The following is a 6,014-nucleotide window of genomic DNA, read 5'->3' as shown; positions in this document are numbered from 1 at the left end:
GGTTACTCACTCAACAACTGCAGTGATTCACTTGGGGGACGTGGCAAGGAAAGGTGTAAAAATGGGCTGAAATTCACTCATCTCGCTTAGCAACAGGAATTTTGCCCTCGGTTATGGTCGTAAGTCAACTACCACTATTTATTAGTTTTATTAAATTGACATGCTGTCTCCCTGATAGGGTAGGCAGGTTACAGACGATAAAAAGATAAATAAATAAGCAATTATTTTTTAAAAAAAACTAAGAAAACTGCCATGTTTGTAGTTTAGCTCTCTGGGTTTCAATCAATTCTGGCTGAGTTCCAGTTTTTAGCAAGCAGGGTTGAGGTCTTTTCACCGACCAACCGGACCGCCATTCCACTTAGAGGTCCCTGCAAGGGCTGCAGATGCTGAACAAGGCAGACCAAGCATGGGAAGGGTGCTGTTGTGGTTCGCTGGCAGCCGGTGCGGATGGCCGGGGCCTCAGAGAGCGAGGCCTCGGACGAAGGGCCTACGTGTGCTGCAGGGATGGGGCCAGGACTATCGGAGAGTGGGGTGCTCCCTTCGGAGATTGTAGAGGCTGGCAGCAGTGACGCAGAGGACCCCGAGGAGCCTGTGCCCAGTGCACATGGACACAGGGCTGCTCAAAGGAAAGAGCAGCTAAAGCAGCAAGGCCAACTCGGGAGTAAGGTTGGAAGGTGATGATGGCCTCTCCCGTAAGGGATAAAAGCCACCCTTCAAGGTTGGCTTCTTTGCAGCAAGCAAAGAAGTTCTTTATACTCAGAGTCCTCGTCCTCCAGTTTGTTTTTTAGAAACTTCTGGCTTGGGATATTTATCTGCAATTAGTCTTTTGTTCTTGGCAGCCTTTTGCAACCTTGAATCTGGGACAATGAGTTTTGAAAGACTCTTGGCTGTGAATGCACAGAATTCACAGCGCCGCATTAAAAGAGGTTTGCTTTTATACATACTTTGTGTTTGTTTAACAAGGCTTGGGTCAGAACAGGTGCCGAACTCGCTTGGCAAGTGCTGGGTGACATTTCTGCCTTTGGGGGAGGCATCAACGGGGCTGGCCGACTGACCCCCTCTGCACTGATAGCCCATAATAGGTTGGACGATCTTCCTTTATAGCCCCCTTGAGGAACAGAAGTTCCCAAAACTATTCCTCAAGGAGACCCTTTTGGCCACCTGCTGAGCTCGATGAGAGTCCTCCCCTAGATGGTCCCCTCCCCACAACCTCTCCTCCAGCCCCCCAGACTCACCTTTCTTGCTTTTCAGGTAGGAGAAGATAATAGAAGACGAAGACGAAGACGAAGACGAAGAAGGAGGAGGAGGAGGAGGAGGAGGAGGAGGAGGAGGAGGAGGAGGGACAAAGATGGGGGAGGAGTTAGAAGAAAGTGAAAGTGAAATGGATGAAAAGGAACAACAAATAACAAGAACAGACTCACCTTTCTTGCTTTTCAGGTAGGAGAAGAGCCCCACAGCCAGGAAGGCCGCTCCAATCACGGCCCCCATGATCCCTGTCCAGAGTTTGCTCCTGGCAGAGCTGGAGGAACGGGGCTCTGGGGAAGGAGAAGGAGCCTCACCTGAGCAGGAGGATCAGGCCCACCGTCCCCCAGGAGGGTCCATTCCGGCTCCCCCCACAGGGAGGTTCTCTCCCCCTCCTCAGGGCAGGAGGGGAGGGAGGGGAGGGTCTTACCCCACTGGACGGTGATGGGGGCCTCCAGGCTGACATGCCCCACCTGGCAAGTGTAGACGTCCCCCGCTGGGGCTGGGTCTCCAGCATCACCTGGAGTTGGTAGGTCCAGTCTCCGTTCTGGAGCTCCTCCCCGAAGGCCACGCCCTCCTCCTCCAGCTTCCCATTCTTCAGCCACTGGATCTCGATCTCCAGGGGGTGAAAAGCCCCTGGCGGTGCAGAGGAGGATGGTGTTGGGGAAGCAGGATCCATCTTGGTGGGGGAGATGGTGACAGTGGGCTTGGCTGGAGGGAAGCAAGAGAAGGAGGCACATGAGAGGCACAGGAGGGACCAGAACAGGAGACCAAGTTGGTTATTTCAGGCCAGGATCCCCTTCCACTCCTGAAAATATTCTGTGTTTTGAGTCATTTTCCAAAGTAAGTTGCAGCAAGATATTAAAGGGGATCCTGAAAGAGGGAAAAAATTGAAATCCTTTCTGATTGGGATCAGTTGCAGTCTCCAAAAAGGAAGAATTCCCCAAATAGGCAAATCGGACAGGGATAAATGCTAGAAACACCCAGAGGTGGAAGGAGCCTTGTGCCAGACATGGTGGAGATGGAAAGAAATAACGCAGAGGACAGACACAGCAGGATTCGGAGGATTCTTGGGATCTCATGGAAAATGGAACCACACTTTTAATCAGGTGTAATACCAAGTTTGTTTGTTTGTTTGTTTAGTACATCTAGTTATTTATTAAATTTATTTGCCAAAGTGACCAACTAACCCAAAGACTTACAGACCCTCTACTATCCTTGACTGCCACCTGCTCTTCGGGAGTCCAGGAGAATCTCCAGAACTGGGAAGTGAACATACAGAATATGGAGGAAAAAACCGGAAATAGAAATAGAAATAATAGAAGAAGAAGAAGAAGAAGAAGAAGAAGAAGAAGAAGAAGAAGAAGAAGAAGAAGAAGAAGAAGAAGAAGAAGAAGAAGAAGAAGAAGAAGAAGAAGAAGAAGAAGAAGAAGAAGAAGAAGAAGAAGAAGAAGAAGAAGAAGAAGAAGAAGAAGAAGAAGAAGAAGAAGAAGAAGAAGAAGAAGGGACAAAGATGGGGGAGGAGTTAGAAGAAAGTGAAAGTGAAATGGATGAAAAGGAACAACAAATAACACAAGAAGAAAAAAGAAGCTAAATATGAGACATTAATGATGGATATAATAAATAAGAGGGGGGATATTGAGACTGGAATGCTGATAAATGAAATGGTTACGGAGATACACAGTGGAGATCTAAGAGGGAGTGGGGAAACTTTGAGAAATGGGAGAGAAAATATCAGAAAATGATGGTAAATGGACGAAGGATTAAGGGAAAAAGCCAAAGGATGATAGAAAACGATAAACAAACAAAGAAACAACGAATTAATATAAAAGAAAGATTTAGAGACAATAGTTAGAAGTGGAAAAAAGACCTGGTATTTATATTAGAGGATCCATTGGAGTCAGCACCTAAACTGATAGACAAGATAGAAGAGTATGGGAAAGTAGCAGGTTTGAAAATAAATAAAGATAAAACAAAGATTTTAGCAAAGAACATTTTAGCAAGACGAAAGAAAGAATTGAAAGTTTTGGGAATCCAGGTCACAAACAAGGTTAAGTATTTAGGGATACATATAACACCAAGATGTAGCTCACTTAAGGAGGACAATTATATCAAACTTAAACAGTAGATTGCGACAGACTTGATAAAATGGGAAAATTTACAATTATCACGGATTGGGAGAATATCTACAATTAAGATGAATGTATAGCCTAAAATCTTACACTTATTCCAGACAATTCCAATCAGATTAGGGAAAGAATTTTTTGAAGATTTAAACAAAATAGTGCTAAAATACAGTACAGAATAAAACTTAAATTGCTACAAGATACAAGAATAAGAGGAGGATTTGCTTTGCCCAATTGGGAATTATACCACCAAAGCGACGAGTCTGATGTGAGTAAAGGAGTGGATAACACTAAGGAATACTAGACTTTTGAATTTAGAAGGACATGACTTGCTCTTAGGATGGCATGCCTTCCTCTGGTATAAGGGAACTAAAATGCAGGGGTATTTTAGAAGAGATTATATTCAAGAAGCATTGTTTCTAAACTGGGAGAAGATAAAAAAGCAATATTATTTAAAAGTTCCACGATGGTTATCTACTATTGAAGCTTTTTCTTATCCAATAATATATAAAAAGGAACAAATTGTTAGATATGGTGAGATATTGAATGAAAAGGGTGAACTGAAATCTATGCAAGCGTTGGAAGAACAAGGTGTAAAAATGAATTGGTTTTCATATTTGCAAATACAATCTAGATTTGATAAAGATGTTAAAACAGAAGGTATCTATGATAAGTTGATTGATTTAGATAAAATTTTGACAGGTACTGATGAAAAAGTAATCAAAAACTTTATGGACATTTGCGAGAGTTTAAATTAGAGGAAGAACAAGTAAAAAGAAACAATGATTGCGTGGGGAAAAATTCGGATATGGGATTGACTTAGATCAATGCCAAAAATTGTGGTCTCAAAATTATAAAATGACAGTGTCAACTGCACATAAAGAAAATGTATATAAGATGTTTTACAGGTGGCACTTAGCCGGATGAGAATTGCGAGGATGTTCAAGAATAAATCGGATACATGTTGGAAATGTCATCAGATACCTGGTTCATATTACCACATGTGGTGGACATGCTCGGATGGAAAAAGATATTGAAGTACAATCCACACATGGTTGGAAAAAATGACAAAACAGCACATAGACTTTAAACCTGAGATATTTTTATTGGGAATTATACCGGAAATATATTGTAAAGAATTGAAATATTTGATTGTCAATGTTTTAACAGCGGCTAGAATTGTATTTGCTAAGAATTGGAAAAATGAAAAAATACCTATGCAGGAGGAAATTATTAAGAAAATCATGGACTGTGCTGAAATGAGTAAATTGACATTTGGAATTAGAGAACAAGAGGATAAACCATTTTATATGATGTGGGATTTGTTTTATCAATGGTTAGATAAAAAGACATGGTAAAGAAATAGATTAGTAAGCCTGACAATAAAAGTCAACAGATGGATGAGACTTCCGGTTTGTCGGCTTCGCGAGCGGCAGGGATTCGCAACACTGCACGATCCCTGCTGCGCTAGTCGTTTTGGTGCTCCGATCCGGACGGGTTCGAGCTAAGGCTACCCTGCAGGGGTAGCTGAAGATAGGGGGATCCGGAGAGGGGTTTGGGGTGTTGCAGACCCCTCCCCGGCTGGCAGAACCCCTTTTCCCAAGCAGTGCAGCGGCGGTCTTTAATGGCCGCCACAAAGAAGCCGGCAGCTGGGTAAGAATGCGCAGGAGGAAGAGGAGAAAGCCTTTGAGAGTGAAAGTTTTTTTGGTTGACCCAGGACTCTAAGACACATTTAACACAATTCCTGGAAATTATGGCTTTTTGAATGATTCTTTCCACAAGAGAAAATAAGCGGCAATTTTGAGGTGCTGAAAGGAAAGTTTACTCTCCTTCCCTACGGAATCAATAAGTGGATATTGAGAAACCTGTCTTTTTCAGGTAAAAACTAGCTTTTATGTGATAAGTGGGAAGGGAGAGGACAAAAATATATTCATATGTTAAGATTTTGTTGGAGGAGATGCCTTAAGGATTTGAAGACTGAAATATAATTCCAATAAGGCTTTAAGATACAGATTTGGACTTTCTTTTTTTGATTGATACTACCCCAGGAAGAGAAAGTGAGAACTTTGTCTTGGCTTGGATTGATTGAGGACTTTGGGATTGTTCTATTTTTTTGAAATATCTTGGTTGGTGCGAGAAGAAAGAGGGGGAAAAAAAAAGAAAAGATTTATAATGGCTTTTTTTTGCTGAGGAACTGAGAAAAGAATATGAGCAAACAAAAACAGATGGCAAAGATGGTGTGAAAGAAGCCTTCCTTTTTTTTTAGAAATGGCGCTTGTTAACTATCAACAAACACTACAACAGATGGAGGAGGAGGAGGAGGAGGAGGAGGAGGAGGAGGAGGAGGAAGAAGAAGAAGAAGAAGAAGAAGAAGAAGAAGAAGAAGAAGAAGAAGAAGAAGAAGAAGAAGAAGAAGAAGAAGAAGAAGAAGAAGAAGAAGAAGAAGAAGAAACCATCTTTAATGAATTTCAAAATTTAACTAAGAAAGAAGGAAGGAAGAAAGGAAGGAAAATGAAGGACTTAAGATTTAAAAAAACACTCAAGAAAGAGAAAAATAAGGTGCAAAATCAATATAATGATAGTAAACAAAAGAAAAAGGAACACAACAGAGAAGGGAAGCCAGCAAGGCAGAGGCTAGGAGAAGGG

General features: G+C 42.1%; 1 pseudogene; it reads right to left on the bottom strand.

The window, feature by feature from the left end:
- Positions 1 to 278: 278 nt before the first annotated feature.
- LOC113430988 (SLA class II histocompatibility antigen, DQ haplotype D beta chain-like) overlaps positions 279 to 6,014 on the bottom strand; it is a 17,138-nt pseudogene continuing 11,402 nt past the window's right edge.

This window comes from Notechis scutatus, chromosome 2 (genome assembly GCF_049901735.1).
Source record: "Notechis scutatus isolate UNSWTSFEM ecotype Mainland chromosome 2, rNotScu1.2, whole genome shotgun sequence".
Lineage (NCBI taxonomy): Eukaryota > Metazoa > Chordata > Lepidosauria > Squamata > Elapidae > Notechis > Notechis scutatus.
This window is presented reverse-complemented; position numbering and strand designations above follow the sequence as displayed.